General features: G+C 42.8%; 1 protein-coding gene across 7 annotated transcripts in view; it reads right to left on the bottom strand.

The window, feature by feature from the left end:
• The window catches only part of PPP6R2 (protein phosphatase 6 regulatory subunit 2), an 84,962-nt gene that overhangs the window by 49,133 nt on the left and 15,793 nt on the right, over positions 1 to 20,036 (bottom strand). For all 7 annotated transcript variants that reach the window (XR_007153711.1, XM_047864909.1, XM_047864908.1 and 4 more), the window contains one exon: positions 1,558 to 1,684. The gene's annotated coding sequence lies outside the window, so the exon portion shown is untranslated. The remainder of the gene's footprint in view (positions 1 to 1,557; positions 1,685 to 20,036) is intronic.

Genomic DNA, 20,036 nt, shown 5'->3' with positions numbered 1-20,036 from the left:
CACATACACTGAGTTTTTAATTTCAACATCATTTCCATTTCTGAAAGTTCCTCTCGGATCATTTTGCTACTTTGCTTTTCATTACTAATTTGTATTCTGTTTTGTATTACTTCAAACACTCTATACTGCATCCAGTTATTCAATCTGCAGGCCTTGGGGTATCTAATCATGCTAACTTCCTCCCAGGGGTGTGGGAGTTCTGACTATTAAGTTCAAGTTTGCTTAAATTTACTCTATAGAGGGGCGCCTGGGTGGCTCAGTCGGTTGGGCAACCAACTTCACTCAGGTCACGATCTCACAGATCGTGAGTTCGAGCCCAGCATCAGGCTCTGTGCTGACAGCTCAGAGCCTGGAGCCTGCTTCAGATTCTGTGTCTCCCTCTCTCTCTGCCCTTCCCCCACTCACATTCTCTCTCTCTCTCTCTCTCTCCTTCAAGAGTAAATAAACATTAAAAAAAAAAATTACTCTACAGAAATCCTGAGGGCCAACACTGAGTATGCTTTCTTCTGAAGAGGACTGGTTTTCTTCAGTGAGGAACAAAAGACAGCTATCACAATGCTCATTGTTCATATTTTTTTTAGTTTTTTTTTTTTAATGTTTATTTATTTTCAAGAGGGAAAGGAGAGCTTAGGGGAGTTAGGGGTGTGGCAGAGAGAGAGAGAGAGAAAGAGAGAGAGAGAGAGAGAGAGAGAGAGAGAGAGAGGAGGGAGGGAGAGGAAGAGAGAGAGAGGGAGAGAGAAAGAGAGGAGACCCAGAATCTGAAACAGGCTCCAGGCTCTGAGCTGTCAGCACAGAGCCCAACACGGGGCTCCAACGTGGGAACGGGGATATCATGACCTAGGCTGAAGTCAGATGTTTAACCTACTGAGCCACCCAGGTGCCCCTCATTGTTCCTTTTTAAAATTTTTTTCTCTATTGGCCTTTGGAGAGTTATCTCAGCTTTTAATGCACTGAGTGCTCACAAGAAATCACATTTATTGTGGGGCACCTGAGTGGCTCAGCCATTTAAGGGTCCAGATTTGGCTCAGGTCATGCTCTCACAGTTCATGAGTTTGAGCCCCATGTTGGGGTCTCTGCTCTCAGTGTAGAGTCCGCTTTGGATCCTCTGTCTCCCTCTCTCTCTGCCCCTTCCCCCCAAAAAGAAATTACATTTGTTGCAATTTACTCAGCATCTAACTGGATTGCAATGGTGAGCCTTTTGACAGCATCTTACACTGCAGGAAATCAAGTCCTCTCCTCAATTTTCATGTTGTAAGAGGAGTGTATGTTCTGGATGGCAACTGTGACAGTGTCTGTGCCCTGTCTCATGTGTTCCCCCGAAGTGAGAATGTGTCTCACTACACACGACTCCCCCTGTTTTTTTGTATTAGAGAGACTAAGTGACTTTTCCACAGCAGAGCAATTAAAACCAGATACAGAAGGATCAAAAACAACCAAAAGACAATAATTATACAACACCTTCTAGGCTAATTTTGCTGTCATCCATCTTTGAACTTCCACTTATACAGTATATTTACATAAATTACAAAAAAGAATTAAAAAGGAAAATTATCTTACCTTCTATGAAAACTTGTTTATGTTTGAATTCAAACAAAATATAAAAACATTTGGGTTTTTTTTCTTGGACTATATGCAACTTTAAGAAAGATTTTTTCATTCAGTGGAAGATTTATAATCTCTTCACCTGGAAAATAAGGAAAAAAAACTTATTTTAAGTTCTGCCTTTGTAAAGTTAACTTACCAAAACAGTAGAGGAAAGGAAAACAAAAATCAGAAATTTTACTTAGTATTCAAATTATCAGATTTTACGATTATTATTATCAAATTATTTTATGATTAAGGAACTAAAAATTCCCTTGTCTTTGCTTGTGTTAGAGAGAATGGAATTGATGATACAACCCATTCTACATCTGGATAACTAGTGCCATGGTTTGAATATCACTCCAAAGAATCCATATGAGAAGGATCTCAATGAAATCGTCCAGTTTCGTAACTATACATTAATACCACCTCACTCTCCACCACTCCCCCATTGGTTCTTTGGTTCTCTCTCTCTCTCTCTCTCTCTCTCTGTCTCTCTCTCTCTCTCAAAAAAAAAAGACACGGGGCGCCTGGGTGCCTCAGTTGGTTAAATGGCTGACCCTTGGTTTCGGTCAGGTCATGGTCTCAGGGTTCGTGGGTTTGAGGCCCACATTGGGCTCTGCACTGACACTGTGGAGCCTGCTTGCAATTCTCTCTCTCCCTCTCTCTGCCCTTCCCCTGTTCACACGCTCTGTCTTTCAAAATAAATAAAAAAACTTGAAAAAAAAACTTTTTTTAAAAAGACAATAAAGTTGTGCTAAGCCACAAATCAGTGTTATCATCTTCTAGATAGGTAACTCTTTTTACATTTGGCACTTTAAATTATTAAGCTAAATAATTCAACATTGGCTTTTCAGCACTTTATACAGTTTTCAAAGTAAGAAAGTATTTCAGGAAGACTGACTTTAGGCCTGTTTATTCTAAATTTGAACCAGTGTTTATTAGAATATATTTATATTTAACTGGGGGAGGGGGGTTGCCTATTTGCTATTGTTTTTTATTTAATTTTGTTTTCAACTTATGTAAAATATTTACATGGTTGCAAAGTAAAAAAGTACAAAGAGGTGTCCAGCTACACAGACCCAGTCACTGGAGAGGTATTGGCAGTTCCAACCCAGGCAGACAAGAGCACCACGAGGTACACAGCAAACATCCCAATAAGGCCCTGCCAGCAGAGTAAAACTTACAACCTGGAGCAAAGGCCATAGCCAAACACAAAGTTCAAATCCAAAATACACTACTCAAAGAGTAAGGCCAAGCCTGACAGGATCAAAATGATCTTCCAATAACTTAACCATCTGCCAGAACAAAACTCAAGATCATAATCCAGATACCAACATATAAAAAAATTATTAGACATACAAAGCAGCAGAAAATGTAACTATAATTTTTTTTTTTTTTTAAATTAAAAAGCAGCTAGGAGGCACTTGGGTGGCTCAGTTGGTTAAGTGTCTGACTCTTGATTTTGGCTCAGATTAGGATCTTACTCATGGTTCATGGGATCGAGCCCCACATTGGATGTAGAGATTACTTAAAAGTAAAATCTTAAGTTTTTTTCTCATACTACCCAAAGCAATCTACATATTTAATAAAATCCCTATTAAAAAAACACTAGCATTCTTCACAGAGCTAGAACAAACGATCCTAAACTTTGTATGGAACCACAAAAGACCCCGAATAGCCAAAGCAATCTTGAAAAAGAAAACCAGGAGGTGCCTGAGTAGCTCAGTTGGTTGAGTGTCCAACTTCGGCTCAGGTCATGAATTCGCAGTTCACGCGTTCAAGCCTCGCATTGGGCTGTGTGCTGACAGCTCAGAGCCTGGAGCCCACTTCAGATTCCGTGTCTCCCTCTCTCTCTGTACCCCTCCCACCACCAAAAATAAATAAACATTAAAATTAAAAAAAAAAAAAAAAGAAAGAATGAAAGAAAAGAAAATCAAAGCTGGAGGCATCACAATCCTGGCCTTCAAGATGTATTACAAAGCTGCAATCAGGACCGTATGGTACTGGTACAAAAGCAGACACTTAGATCAATGAAACAGAATAGAGAACCCAGAACTGGTCCCACAAACATAGGGCCAGCTCGTCTTTGACAAAGCAGGAAAGAATATCCAATGGAATAAAGACAGTCTCTTCAGCAAATGGTGCTGGGAAAACTGGACAGTGACATGCAGAAGAATGAACCTGGACCACTTTCTTACACCATACACAAAAATAAACTCAAAATGGATGAAAGACCTAAGTGTGAGACAGGAAGCCATCAAAATCCTAGAGGAGAAAGCAGGCAACAACCTCTTGGACCTCACCCACAGCAACTTCTTACTCAACATGTCTCCACAGGCAAGGGAAACAAAAGCAAAAATGAACTATTGGGACCTCATCAAGATAAAAAGCTTCTGCACAGAGAAGGAAACAATCAGCAAAACTAAAAGGCAACCGTTGGGATGGGAGAAGATGTGTGCAAATGACATATCAGATTAAGGGTTAGTATCCAAAATCTGTAAAGAATTTATCAAACTCAACACCCAAACAACAAATAATCCAGTGAAGAAACGGGCAAAAGACATGAGTAGACTTTTCCAAAGAAGACATCCAGATGGCTAACAGACACATGAACAGGTGCTCAACATCACTCATCATCACGGAAATACAAATCAAAACCACAGTGAGATACCACCTGACACCTCAGAATGGCTAACATTAACAGCTCAGGAAACAACAGATGTCGGCGAGGATGCGGAGAGAGAGGATCTCTTTTGTGTTGCTGGTGGGAATGCAAACTGGTGCAGCCGCTCTGGAAAACAGTATGGAGGTTCCTCAAAAAATTAAAAATAGGGGCGCCTGGGTGGCTCAGTCGGTTGAGCATCCGACTTCAGCTCAGGTCATGATCTCGCGGTCTGTGAGTTCGAGCCCCGCGTTGGGCTCTGGGCTGATGGCTCAGAGCCTGGAGCCTGCTTCCGATTCTTTTTAAAAAATTTTTTTTTTCAACGTTTATTTATTTTTGGGACAGAGAGAGACAGAGCATGAACGGGGGAGGGGCAGAGAGAGAGGGAGACACAGAATCGGAAACAGGCTCCAGGCTCTGAGCCATCAGCCCAGAGCCTGACGCGGGGCTCGAACTCACGGACCGCGAGATCGTAACCTGGCTGAAGTCGGACGCTTAACCGACTGCGCCACCCAGGCACCCCCTGCTTCCGATTCTGTGTCTCCCTCTCTCTCTGCCCCTCCCCTGTTCATCCTCTGTCTCTCTCTGTCTCAAAAATAAATAAACGTTAAAAAAAATTAAAATAGAACTGCCCTACGACCCAGCAATTGCACTACTGGGTATTTATCCAGAGGATACCGGCGTGCTGTTTCAAAGGGGCACGTGCACCCCAATGTTTATAGTAGTGCTATCACCAATAGCCAAAGTATGGAAAGAGCCCAAATGTCCACTGACAGATGAATGGTTAAAAAAGATACAGTATGTATATATATATATATGTATATATATATATATACACATATACATATATACATATATATGCGTATATATGTGTGTGTATATATACACATATACATATGTATGTATATACACATACAATGGAGTATTACTTGGCTATCAAAAAATGAAATCTTGCCATTTGCAACAACGTGGATGGAGGGTCAGAGAAAGACAAATGATGACTTCGCCCATATGTGGAATTTAAGATACAAAACAGGAACAGAAGGGAAGGGAAGCAAAAATAATAAAAAATAGGGAGGGAGACAAAACATAAGAGACTCTTTAAATACAGGGAACAGGGGCGCCTGGGTGGCGCAGTCGGTTAAGCGTCCGACTTCAGCCAGGTCACGATCTTGCGGTCCGTGAGTTTGAGCCCCGCGTCAGGCTCTGGGCTGATGGCTCAGAGCCTGGAGCCTGTTTCCGATTCTGTGTCTCCCTCTCTCTCTGCCCCTCCCCCGTTCATGCTCTGTCTCTCTCTGTCCCAAAAATAAATAAACGTTGAAAAAAAAATTTTTTTTTTTAATACAGGGAACAAACTGAGGATTGTTGGAGGGGCTGTGGGTGGAGGGATGGGCTAAATGGGCAAGGGACTTGTTGGGATGTGCACTTGGTGTTATAAGTGGGGGATGAATCACTGAATTCTACTCTTGAAATCATTACTGCACTATCTAACTAACTTGGATGTAAACTTAAAAAAAAAAAAAAGAAAGAAAAAAAGATACACTAAAAAGAGTTGAAAAATCAAATTTCTAGAAAATGGTGGGAAAGGTTCCACTACACTGTATATAAGAATTTGTAGCCTTATTAGTAGCAGTCATCATTAATGAAAATTAATATGATTTATTTTTTTTAAATATGAACAAATCAGGGGTGCCTGGGTGGCTCAGTCAGTTAAGCTCCAACTTCAGCTCAGGTTATGATCTCCCGGCTGGTGGGTTCAGGCCCCAAGTCGGTCTCTGTGCTGACAGCTCAGAGCCTGGAGCCTGCTTGGATTCTGTGTCTCCCTCTCTCTCTCTGCCCCTCCCCAACTCGTGCTCACACACGCTCTCTCACTTTCTCAAAAATAAACATTAAAAAAATTTTTTTTTAAATCATCTCATCTCAAAAACAATTTTTTTAAACAGCTATTAGGAAATAAATAAACAGCTATTAGAAACAGACCATAGGATGTCTCAGATGATAGACTTACCAGAAATACACCTTAAAGCAGCTATAATAAATGTTTAAAGACTTAAAGGAAAAGATAGTGATAATGAGTGAAAAAACAAAATTTCAGAAATAGAGATGGAAAGAAACAGAAATTACACAGAAAAACAAACGATTTCTAGAACTGAAAAGTAAAATATCTGAAATAAAAATATATACTGGGTAGATTTAATAAAAAACTGAGACTGAAAAAGAAAATGTCAGTGAACCTAAGACAGATCAACAGAAACTAGCCAACCTGAAGAGAGAGAGAGAAAGGTTTTATTAAAAATGAATAGGGGCGCCTGGGTGGCGTAGTCGGTTAAGCGTCCGACTTCAGCCAGGTCACGATCTCGCGGTCCGTGAGTTTGAGCCCCGCATCAGGCTCTGGGCTGATGGCTCAGAGCCTGGAGCCTGTTTCCGATTCTGTGTGTCCCTCTCTCTCTGCCCCTCCCCCGTTCATGCTCTGTCTCTCTCTGTCCCCCAAAAAATAAATAAATAAACGTTGAAAAAAAAAATGAATAGAGCCAAAAATAAAGAAAAAAGAAAGAAAGAACAGAGCCTCAGTAACCTGTGGGACCATACCTGCAACTGGTAGTGGCCTACCATACCTGTACTGAAATCTCAGAGGAAAATGAAAGAATAGAGCATAAAAATACCTGAAGAAACTACACCCAAAGTTTTTCCAAATGTTTTAAAGGAACTTCATAAGAAAATAGCTCACGAGTCTCATCCCATTCCTGCCCCTTCATCATGCTTCCCTCCTCCCTCTCAACATAACTATTTTTTTTTAATTTTTTTTTTCAACGTTTATTTATTTTTGGGACAGAGAGAGACAGAGCATGAATGGGGGAGGGGCAGAGAGAGAGGGAGACACAGAATCGGAAACAGGCTCCAGGCTCTGAGCCATCAGCCCAGAGCCCGACGCGGGGCTCGAACTCCCGGACCGCAAGATCGTGACCTGGCTGAAGTCGGACGCTTAACCGACTGCGCCACCCAGGCGCCCCTCAACATAACTATTTTTATTAATTTTCTGATTTACTGCTTCACTGAAAAATTTTTTTTGATACTTTCCAACATTTCTTGTCCAAAAGGTAACAAATTGCTATTGTGTCGTTTTTTTTCATAAAACTCTTATTTCTTTCTTTAAACAAACTTTTTACTAATTTTAAATACACAATAAAAGGACATAAATCATAAGTGAATAGCTCACTGAATTTTCACAAAATAAACCCATCTATGCAACCACACCATCCATTTCAAGAAACTAGATTACTGGGGCACGTGGGTGCCTCAGTCAGTTAAGCGTCTGACTGTTGGTTTTGGCTCAGGTTGTGATCTTGTGGTTCGTGAGTTTAAGCCCAGCGTTAGGGTCTGCACTGGCAGCACAGAGCCTGCTTCGATTCTCTCTCTCCCTCTTGCACTCCCTCTCTCTCTTCCCCTCCCCTGTTCGCATTCTCTCTCTCAAAATAACCAAATTTTTTTTTAAAGATTTAAGGGAAAAAAAGGAGAAAAGAAAAAAGGAACTGGATTATGAGCACCCAGAAGTACCCCTCACGTCCCCAAAGGTGCTAGCCAGTACTCCACTATGTGGACTTATCCCTAGTGGTGGACACAGGTTGTTTCCAGTCTTTTGCTATTACAAATAATTCTGCAATGAAGAGCTTTTAACAAAGTGATTTAATATTTTTGCCAGCATATCTTTAAGACAGATTCCTAGATGTGGCATTGCTGGGTCAAAGGACAAATGCACATATAAATCTGCAAAATATAGACAAATCCTCCTCCAGAAGCATTGTATCATTTTTGCATTTCTATTGGCAAGAGATCAGTTTCAACACAGCCTTTTTTTTTTTTTTTTTTTTTTTTGAGAGAAAGAGACAGAGCACAAGCAGGGGAGGGACAAAGAGAGAGGGAGACACAGAATCCGAAATCCGAAGCAGGCTCCAGGCTCCATACCATCAGCACAGAGCCCCCAATGTGGGGCTCAAAACCACAAACCGCGAGATCATGACCTGAGCTGAAGTCAGATGCTTAACAGACTGAGTCACCAGGCACCCCTCAACACAGCCTTGTCAAAAGAAAATATAAACTTTTGGATTTCTGCCAATATGTAGGGTGATCAACTGTCCCAGTCTGCTGAGGACTGAGGGGTTTCCCAAAACAGAGGACTTTCAGTGCTAACACCTGGAAAGTCCTGGGCAAACCAGGAGAGTTGGCCATTCTACCAATATGGTAAGCAAAAAGTGGTGTCTCCATAAAGCTTTGATTAGTATTTTTATTACAAAAAATGGTAAGCATCTATTCAACTACATAAGGTCCATTTTCATTTCTTTTCCATAAACTATTCCCATCTTTTGCCCATTTTTTTCTATCAGGTTGTTTTATTTTTCTTCTCAGTTTCTATTGGTAATTTTTTAGATACATTTTTAGTAATCTCTACACCCAACATGGGGCTCAGACTCACAATCCCAAGATCAAGAGCCACATGCTTCTCCAGCTGAGCCAGCCAAAGCCCCTCTACGAACGAGTATGTATGTATGTATATATAGTTTTTAGTTAAATTCCAGTTAGTGAACATACAGTGTGTGTTCATTAGTTTCAGGTGTAGAGTTCTTTTAAATATTTGAGATAAAAGCTCTTTGCTATGACAGAAGTTCAACATATCTTTCTCTTTGTCATTTGTCTTTTGACTTTGCTTACAGTGATTTTTGCAATGCAGTTTTTCTGTTGTTAATGTAATCAATTTCTGTGAATTTTCTACTGTTTCTAGATTCTGAGTCATAGTTAGAAAAGTTTTCCCCACTCCTAAGTTCTTTTTTTTTTTTAATTTTTTTTTTTTTAACATTTATTTATTTTTGAGACAGAGAGAGACAGAGCATGAACGGGGGAGGGTCAGAGAAAGGGAGACACAGAATCTGAAACAGGCTTCAGTCTCCGAGCTGTCAGCACAGAGCCTGACGCGGGGCTCGAACCCACGGACCGCGAGATCATGACCTGAGCCGAAGTCGGCCGCCTAACCGACTGAGCCACCCAGGCGCCCCCCCCCCACTCCTAAGTTCTAAAGAAACTCACCTTTGCTTTTAGTACTCACACGGCTTAATTTTTTATATTATAACCCCTGATCTACTTGGAGTAATTATTTCATTGTTTATTTGACTATACAAGGGTTAAAATAAAAGAATAATATAAAATACTCACCATAAGGACTATGACCTATATAAGATACCTGTCTCCAGGAAAGGCGTATGTGACATTCACCCCAAAATGTGTCCCACGTATTATCACTCTATACCACTAGATTTTGTTTTTGTTTTCTTTTCATTTATTTTTGAGAGAGAAAAAGAACGAGTGGTGGGGGGAGGGGCAGAAAGAGAGGGAGAGAGAGAATCCCAAGCAGGCTCTGCACTGTCAGCTCAGAGCCCCAAATGGGTTTCAATCTCATGAACCAGGAGATGATGACCTGAGCTGAAATCAAGAGCCGGATGATTAACTGACTGAGCCACCCAGGCACCCCATTTTTGTTTTCTTTAAACATGTTCTATTTGGTTTAATACACTTGTCTGTAGGGGAATAAGCCAAAGAGAAGCAATTCTACTATTTTCCAACAGCTACTGGAAGAAGCCCAGTGAGCAAATGAAGGTAGAATGAAAAAAAAAAAAAAAAAGTTTGAACACCTAATCAGACATCACACAATAAGAACCAGTCTACCTCAACAGAGAACTGAACCAAAACCTAAAGGAATAAACTGCTATGTGGACAGACATCCCCAGAGTTTAATGAAATAAGAATAGTCAACCCATCCTAGAATGTACATAAAATGGAAAGGGAATGTTTTAAAATCCAGGTCTCCTGTGGAAATTACATTAAAATCCATCAGATCCACACCTGTTCAGTTTTCCTACCTAAAAAAAGTTGTACCTAAGTCTAATCACCCTGTCAATCTCTTTACTGGAAACATGAGAGAAAGGGGAACAAGTTAACACAAAAGGAAGCAACTAGTGAAATTCGGAATGTAGGAATTAACAGGACTAATAACCAAATTTCTCCAACAAATCAATGATACAGAATGGGGAGGCACTCTAAGAATAAGAGATTTAAGAGACCCTCAACAAAGTGTGACACTTGGACTTTGGTTCAAAGAAACCTACAGAAGACACTTCTTAGGCTGAGTGTGGACCCATCTGCAGGCAGGTAAAATGGCATGATTGCTAGAATTCATTTTTTAACGTTTTTTTTTTTTGTTTTGTTTTGTTTTTTTGAGAGAGAGAGAGAGAGAGAGAGAGCGAGAGCGAGAGAGCGTGCAGGGCAGGGGCAGAGAAAGAGGGAAACACAGAATTTGAAGGAGGCTCCAGGCTCTGAGCTGTCAGCACAGAGCCCGACACAGGGCTCGAACTCAGATCCATGAGATCATGACCTGAGCCAAAGTCGGACGCTTAGCTGCCTGAGCCACCCAGGGGCCCCACTAGAATTTGCTTGTAAATCCACCAGGGGAAAAAAAGATTGGGAGGAGTACAGATAGACAAAACAAGATTGGCAAAATGTCGTAACTGTTGAAACTATAGGGGCCAAAGGCAGGCTGCCCCAAGATAGACCACTTTGGCATGAAGATTATTTTGAGTTGAAAAGCAATCAAAACCCAGCAGATCCAAGAAGAGCTCTTTACCTCCCCCTCAAATTGCCTAAAAAAATTTTAGATAGAGGACCTCCTCCAGGAAGAGAGCTATCACTATGAAAACTACATCATACTATGAACTAGGTACAGCAGACGGGGAGAAATCTAGCAAGGCCCATTTGATCCAAGTCCTCTCTGGGTCCCATTGTTCCTGGGGAGCAGCAAACATTTCTTTACAAAACATTTCCTCTTTTTCACCTTCCTGTGAATTGCATCCCTTCCCCCCTTTGACATCCCAAACTCCCACCCCATTCTCCTTATTTCAGAATGACATATGTACCAGTTTGACCATCTTTGGAATTTCGGGGGGGGGGGCAGTTAGGGGTTTTTGGTTTGTTTTTTTTTAATTTACATCCAAGTTAGTTAGCATATAGTGTAAAAATGACTTCAGGAGTAGAATCCAGGGATTCATCCCCTACATATAACACCCAGTGCTCATCCCAACCCATGTCCTCCTTAATGTCCCTTGCCCATCTGGCCCATCCCTCCACTCCCAACCTCTCCAGCAACCCTAAGTTTGTTCTCTGTATTTAAGAGTCTCTTATGTTTTGTCCCCCTCCCTATTTTTATATTATTTTTGCTTCCCTTCCCTTCTGTTCCTGTTTTGTATCTTAAAGCCCACATGAGTGAAGTCATATATTTGTCTTTCTCTGACATTTAGCATAATACTCTCTAGTTCCATCCATGTTGTTGCAAATGGCAAGATTTCATTTTTTGATAGCCAAGTAATACTCCATTTTATGTATGTGTGTGTGTATACACACACACACACACACACATATATACACATACTGCATCTTCTTTATCCATTCATCTGTCAGTGGACATTTGGGATCTTTCCATACTTTGGCTATTGGTGATAGCACTGCTATAAACATTGGGGTGCATGTGCCCCTTCGAAACAGCACACCTGTATCCTCTGGATAAATATCCAGTAGTGCAATTGCTGGGTCATAGGGCAGTTCTTTTTTTTTTTTTTTTTTTTTTTTTCCAACGTTTATTTATTTTTGGGACAGAGAGAGACAGAGCATGAATGGGGGAGGGGCAGAGAGAGAGGGAGACACAGAATTGGAAACAGGCTCCAGGCTCTGAGCCATCAGCCCAGAGCCCAACGCGGGGCTCGAACTCACGGAGTGCGAGATCGTGACCTGGCTGAAGTCGGACGCTTAACCGACTGCGCCACCCAGGCGCCCCAAGGGCAGTTCTATTTATAATTTTTTGAGGAACCTCCATACTGTTTTCCAGAGCGGCTGCACCAGTTTGCATTCCCACCAGCAACACAAAAGAGATCCTCTCTCTCCGCATCCTCGCCGACATCTGTTGTTTCCTGAGCTGTTAATGTTAGCCATTCTGAGGTGTCAGGTGGTATCTCACTGTGGTTTTGATTTGTATTTCCGTGATGATGAGTGATGTTGAGCACCTGTTCATGTGTCTGTTAGCCATCTGGATGTCTTCTTTGGAAGTCTACTCATGTCTTTTGTCCATTTCTTCACTGGATTATTTGTTGTTTGGGTGTTGAGTTTGATAAGTTCTTTACAGATTTTGGATACTAACCCTTAATCTGATATGTCATTTGCACACATCTTCTCCCATCCCAACGGTTGCCTTTTAGTTTTGCTGATTGTTTCCTTCTCTGTGCAGAAGCTTTTTATCTTGATGAGGTCCCAATAGTTCATTTTTGCTTTTGTTTCCCTTGCCTGTGGAGACATGTTGAGTAAGAAGTTGCTGTGGGTGAGGTCCAAGAGGTTGTTGCCTGCTTTCTCCTCTAGGATTTTGATGGCTTCCTGTCTCACACTTAGGTCTTTCATCCATTTTGAGTTTATTTTTGTGTATGGTGTAAGAAAGTGGTCCAGGTTCATTCTTCTGCATGTCACTGTCCAGTTTTCCCAGCACCATTTGCTGAAGAGACTGTCTTTATTCCATTGGATATTCTTTCCTGCTTTGTCAAAGACGAGCTGGTCCTATGTTTGTGGGACCAGTTCTGGGTTCTCTATTCTGTTTCATTGATCTAAGTGTCTGCTTTTGTACCAGTACCATACGGTCCTGATTACAGCTTTGTAATAGTCCAGGATTGTGATGCCTCCAGCTTTGGTTTTCTTTTTCAAGATTGCTTTGGCTATTTGGGGTCTTTTGTGGTTCCATACAAATTTTAGAATTGTTTGTTCTAGCTCTGTGAAGAATCTGGTGTTAATTTGATAGGGATTGCATTGACTATGTAGACTGCTTTGGGTAGTATCAACATTTTAACGATGTTTGTTCTTCCAATCCATAAGCATGGAATATTTTTCCATTTTTTTGCGTCTTCTTTAATTTCTTTCATAAGGTTTCCATAGTTTTCAGTGTATAGGCTTTTCACCTCTTTTGGTTAGATTTATTCTTAGGTATGTTATAGTTTTTGGTGCAGCTGTAAATGGGATCAATTCCTTGATTTCACTTTCTGTTGCTTCATTACTGGTGTATAGAAATGCAACCAATTTCTGTGCACCGATTTTATATCCTGCAAATTTGCTGAATTCATGGATCAGTTCTAGCAGTTTTTTGGTGGAATCTTTTTGGTTTTCCATATAGAGTATCACGTCATCTGCAAAGAGTGAAAGTCTGGCTTCCTCCTGGCTGATTTGGATGCCATTTATTTCTTTGTGTTGTCTGCTTGCAGAGGCTAAGACTTCCAATACTATGTTGAGTAAGTGGCGAGAGTGGACATCCCTGTCGTGTTCCTGACCTGAGGGGGAAAGCTCTCAGTTTTTCCTCAGTGAGGATGGTATCAGTGGTGGGTCCTTTGTATATGACTTTATGATCTTGAGGTATGATCCTCTTTCCCTACTTCCTTGAGGGTTTTTATCAAGAAAGGATGCTGTATTTTGTTAAATGCTTTCTCTGCATATATTGAGAGGATCATGTGGTTCTTGTCCTTTCTTTAATTAACGTGGTGTATCACGTTGATTGATTTGCAGATACTGAAGCAGCCCTGCATCCCAGGTATAAATCCCACTTGGTCGTGGTGAATAATTCTTTTAATGTATTGTTGGATCCGGTTGGCTAGTATCTTGTTGAGAATTTTTGCATCCATGTTCATCAGGGAGACTGTCTACAGTTTTCCTTTTTAGTGGGGTCTTTGTCTGGTTTTGGAATCAAGGTAATGCTGGTCTCATAGAATGAGTTTGGAAGTTTTTCTTCCATTTTTATTTCTTGGAACAGCTTCAAAAGAATAGGTGTTAACTCTTCTTTAAATGTTTGGTAGAATTCCCTGGGAAGCCAACCAGTCCTGGACTCGTTTTTGGGGGGAGACTTTTTGTTACTAATTAATTCAATTTATTTACTGGTCATGGGTCTGCTCAAATTTTATTTACTTTTTCCTGTTTCAGTTTTGGTAGTTTATACTATCTTTGGAATTTCTATGTCTGTTGGGATTCCCCCTACCTACATCAAAATTAAATTTAATTTCTCCTGTCTATTTGATCCTTAGTCTGGCCAGAAGGACCCTGATGGGGACAGGACATTCTTGCTCCCTGACAAATCTGAGTAATGGGTACATAAAGATTCATTACATAATTATCTCTACTTGTGCATATGTGTAGGTGTGTGTGTAACTACCCATCAGAAAACTCTGGCCTAGTAAGCCACATTCTAAAAGTCCTGGGGGCCTTTCACGGGAGATCACCAAATCTAAGAGAAGATAACTATTGCCCTTGCCACACAGACCAGTCTCTGCCAAATGCCCAACGGTGGGACTTCCCCTGGATGTGGGAGGCCAGATTCCTCCAGTTTAAGATGGAGCACATCTAACCAGTCCCTGGAAAGAGGGATGTTTGAAGGCTTTCTGGGACAAGTCACCCAGACTGGATGGGGCTCCTTGGTGAATCAACCCTAGGAGTACTTTCAGCGACCATCCCCAAGACATAATCAGCCAGTGGAAATGTCAGACAGCAGAGGAATGGGAGATGTTCTTTTACGACCACAGTGGTCAGGCCGTCTAACAGTAGAGGACTCAGCAATGTCTTGCACGGTCACCCAATGGGGTATCATAGCAGGTCCAAAGGTTAATGGAGCTGAGCTTCAGAGTCCGACCTTCTAAGAATGATATCCTCTTCTCCCTGAGGCAGGCAGAGGGCCATGGGCATCTATCCTCAATCACTTCCTGGGCCTGAAAAGTTTTCTAGAAGCTAAGACCCATGGTTATGGTCAGAAAGCAAAGTAGGGCAGGCACCTCCATTCTATAGTTTGGGGGCTCCAGCTACCCAACAAGGAGCCTAATAATTAAAAGGATCTCTAAGCTGGGTCAAAACAGATGTTTTGTTTTTTAAAGATTTTGGTGTTTTTTTTTTTAAGGTTTCTTTTTTTTAATATTTATTTTGAGAGAGAGAGAAAGAGATACAGCATGAGCAGGGGCAGGGCAGAGAGAGAGGGAGAGAGAGAATCCCAAGCAGGCTCTGCACTGTCAGCCCAGAGCCTGACACGGGGCTTGATTCCAGGAACCGTGAGATCATGACTTGAGCCAAAATCAAGAGTCAGATGCTCAACCGACTGAGCCATCCAGGAGCCCCTAAAGATTTTATTTTTTTTTTTTTTAATTTTTTTTTCAAAGTTTATTTATTTTTGGGACAGAGAGAGACAGAGCATGAACGGGGGAGGGGCAGAGAGAGAGGGAGACACAGAATCGGAAACAGGCTCCAGGCTCTGAGCCATCAGCCCAGAGCCTGACGCGGGGCTCGAACTCGCAGACCGCGAGATCGTGACCTGGCTGAAGTCGGACGCTTAACCGACTGCGCCACCCAGGCGCCCCAAGATTTTATTTTTTAAGTAATCTCTACACCCAACATGGGACTTGAACTTACAACCCCGATATCAAAACTAACATGCTCCACAAACTGAGCCAGCCAGGTTTAATGGTTCTTATAACTCCTCAGGGTCATCTCTGCTCCTGCCAATTTGCCTTGATCCTCATGAGGGGCCAGGGTGGCTGAGCTCAGCACAGACTGGGAAGCTTAAACAACTAGAAATTTCCTTTCTCACAGTCCTGGAGGCTGGGAGTCCAAGATCAGGGCCAACGTGGCTCTGGCACAAGTCCTTTCCTGGCTTCCAGACGGCTGCCTTGGTGTGTGCATGTGAAGAGAGAGGCCTCTCTCTTCCTCTACTTTTAAGGCCACTGAATTAGGATTCACCCATATGACCTCATTTAACCTTAGTTACATTTCTAAATTTTTTTTTTACATTTATTTATTTTTGATAGAGACAGAGCACAAGTGGGGGAGGGGCAGAGAGAGAAGCAGACACAGAATCCGAAGCAGGCTCCAGACTCTGAGCTCTCAGCACAGAGCCCAACGCAGAGCTCTCACTCACAAACCGCAAGATCATGACCTGAACCTAAGTCTGACGCTTAACCGACTGAGCCACCCAGGTGCCCCTACCCTGGTTACATTTCTAAAAGTCCTATTTCCAAATATGATCACACTGGGGGTTAGAGCATCAACATATGAATCTCGGGGACACACAAAACAGTTCATAGCACAGAACCCCCAAGAGGGTCTTCCTGTGACCATATCAAGAAACAAGTTGATGGGGCACCTGGGTGGCTCAGTTCGTTGGGCATCTAGCTCTTGATTTTGGCTCAGGTCATGATCTCATGGTCATGGGATCGAGCCCCACATCAGGCTCCACACTGGGCATGGACCTGCTTGGGATTCTCTCTCCCTCTCTCTGCCCCTCTCCTGCTCGTGCTTTCTCTCTCTCTCAAAATAAACAGGTATTTTTTTTAAAAAGAAGAAGGTGACAACAGCAAAAGGTGGAAGCAACCCAAATAACCACTGATGGACAAAGGGATAAACAAATTGTGGCCCATCTATATAATGGAGTATTATTCAGCCTTAATAAGGAACTTCTGGGGCGCCTGGGTGTATCAGTCAGTTGGGTATCCAACTCTTGATTTCAGCTCAGGTCATGATCCCAAGACCCGTGTCAGGCTCTGTGCTGAGCGTGGAGCCTACTTAAGATTCTCTCTCTCTCCCTGTGCCTCTCTCCCCAACTCATGCAGTCTCTCAAAAATAAAAATAAGATTCTCTCTCTCTTCCCCTGCCCCTCTCTCCCGCTCACATGTGCGCTCACTCGCTCTCTCTCTCTCTCTCAAAAATAAAAATAAAAAGGAAAGAACTCCTCACACCTGCTGCACCGCAGGTGAACCCTGAGGGCACTGTGTTCAGTGAAAGAAGCCATCACAGAAAGACAAATCCTGTGTGGTTTCACATCTATAGGAGGTACCAGAATCTGGAGTGGTCAGATTCACAGAAGCAGAGAGTAGAGACGGTGGTGCTGGGGATGGTGCTGGTGGGGGTGGTGAGCGTCTGATGGGGAGGGAGTTCCAGTTTGGGAAGATGGAGAAGTTCTGGAGACGGGTAGTGGGGTGGATGCACAACAACATGAATATACTTAGTGCCCCTGAACTATGCACTTAAAAATTATTAAAATGATAAGTTTTTTGTTACATATATTTTTACCAGAATTTAAAAATTAAAAGACAAAAAACAGAGGCCCTGGTCAAGTCGCCTCTGTGCCTCATTTTCCTCATCTACAAAAGGTGGGTAACAACACCTGCCTTGTACAATGCCAGTGAGAACTGAAAGAAATCAATGTAAAGATCTTAGGAAGGTGCCTGACACGTGAAAAGCCTTGATACATGCAAGCTGCTACTAGTTTTTACGATTATTAACTTATGGAAGTTAACTACCAGAATTAAACAGCTATCAAAAGTTCAAAAATAGTTGTTTCTTTGAAATAGAACTATTTCAAAGATGGGAAGATGGGAAGATGGGAAGGCTCCATGTAAGAATAGATTTTTTTAATTAGAAGCCCCATATATTTGTTACTGTGTTAGCAATTAAACATCCACTTCTTTAAAAAGCTCTATTAGAGAATCAGACATACAAATATATAGAAATAAACTTGAAATTCTACAGGAAAACACTTTCTAGCAAAATAAATAAATGGGGAAACAACAGAGAAAAACTGGACCCCAAAACAAGTGCCGGTGGGAGGGCTGCAATCAAACTCCTTCCCCAGCCTGCCCGTCTCCAAGAGCAGGAGGGGTCAGCAGGCTGAGGAGGGAGCAGCTGCTGACAGCTGAGCCGGCTGCCTCTTCTGCATGCAGCTTCCCAGCTCCTAACTCTGGTAGGTGTCCCCAGAAAGAGGGGCCAAGAAAAAGGCGGAGAGTCTTCCTGGAGAATGAGTGCACGAGTGTTGTGGTCAGAAAACAGGAAAGCACAGCCTAGCTAACTCCAGGTGCCAGAAGGATGCAAAAGAATTTTTTAGAAAGGAAGCTAGCTCCACTAAGAAGCGAACAACCTAAACCCTACGCTTCTGGAGCAAGAGCTGTCCTACAATGGCAATAGGAGAGCGCCCAGTCACCGAATTTCCAGTTCTTCGGCCGCATCCCAATGCAAGGCTACAACGCAAAAAAGGCCTGTAGAGCAGGAAGGTGTTAAGTGGAAGGAAGCAGCCAGACAGAGAAGACAGAAGGAGGAGTGAAGCCTGCAGGAGAAGCACAGGGCCGTCCATGGGCAGGAGCAGGGAAGATCCATGGCAGCCGCCTACAGGCCTGCAGGGACACAGGGCATGAGGACACATCTGCCAGTTTCTACAAGAAAGGCCAGAAACCCAGATTTTCTTAAATCCCCCATCTATTCAAATGTTAACTTATTTTTTTATATTAAATATAACTTATTGTCAAATTGGTTTCCATACAACACCCAGTGCTCATCCCAACAGTCCCCCTCCTCAACAACGAATTTTTTTAAGTATATGTATTTATTTATTTTTGAGAGACACAGCATGAGTGGGGGAGGGGGAGAGAGGGAGAGGGAGAGGGAGAGAGGGGGAGGGAGAGGGAGAGAGAGAGAGAGAGAGAGAGAATATATGCCAAGCAGGCTCCACACTGTCAGCACAGAGCCCGACACGGGGCTCGAACTTATGAGCTGAAACCAAGAGTCAGTCACTTAACTGACTGAGCCACTCAGGCGCCCCAACAACTAATTGCATTTTTTAACACTATGTGGGCCAACACTGTGAAAAATAAGTAAAAGTGCGTCTTCAGGTTGACAGTGTCTCTGCCAGAGAGCTAGCCTGCCTTCTTGCCCCTGCTGACCCCAGCCCAGGAGCTGTGAGGACGAGATGAGACCCACATGCAGAGGTAGCATCCACCCCACACCTGGCCTACAGGGAAAACCCAACAATTTGCCATCAGCCTGAGTGCCACCACCCCAATCACAGCCTGCCTAGGTGGCTGCACACTCCTGGGGCTCCAAGCTACCAAAAGCAGCATTTCTCCCCTTGGTGGTGGAGCCCAGCTGGTCTCCCACCAAAGTCTGATAAAGGTGATCGATACACAGCCCCACCAGACACCTTGAGCAAGAGCTCTGTCAGGCCTGAGAGGGCTCTCACCTTCTCCTGGTTTTCTCAAGAGCTTCCTCCTGGCTGTTGGGTGTGATGAAGAGAAGACTCAAAGTGAAAGCTGAAGACCTTCTGTCTGCACGCTGCTAGTAATCATGGCCACTCTGCCTGGTTAAGGACAGAGCCAACTGGCACTGTTGGCATGCACTCTCCCCACGTATGCTAAGCACCTGGCCCCCATCCTCCCTCCTGGAGACAGACACAGAACCCAAGCAAAGAACCCACCAGCGCAGCAGACCTGACCATGGGAGGTGTTCTCTGGCATGAAGTCCAGCCTCCACCACTGACTAGTTCTGCAATCCTGGTCCAATGTGTACGTGATGCAAGTAAAAATGTGACTCACTGACAGAGAGATGTCATGACTGCTACCACTGGTCTAGGACAGAGAAGAGGAATCAACTGTAGATCTTCCTCAACCTACATGTTAACATACTGAATGCTGGATTCAAAGTGACAAACAGAATGGTGGTCTGGGTACAAGATGATTGTTGCCCTCGTGCTGATGGGCTGACCGGGAGCTGAGGCCGCTGCCCAGAAACACAGGAGGATCGTACCACATACCGCTAGCCCAGGAAAAGATGTACATTCAAAATTCCAAGTACAGTTTCTATGGAATGCATACCATTTTCACACCATCATAAAGTTGAAAATATGTTAAGTTGAACCATTCTA

The sequence above is a fragment of the Prionailurus viverrinus genome, chromosome B4 (assembly GCF_022837055.1).
Source record: "Prionailurus viverrinus isolate Anna chromosome B4, UM_Priviv_1.0, whole genome shotgun sequence".
In the NCBI taxonomy this organism is placed as follows: domain Eukaryota; kingdom Metazoa; phylum Chordata; class Mammalia; order Carnivora; family Felidae; genus Prionailurus; species Prionailurus viverrinus.
This window is presented reverse-complemented; position numbering and strand designations above follow the sequence as displayed.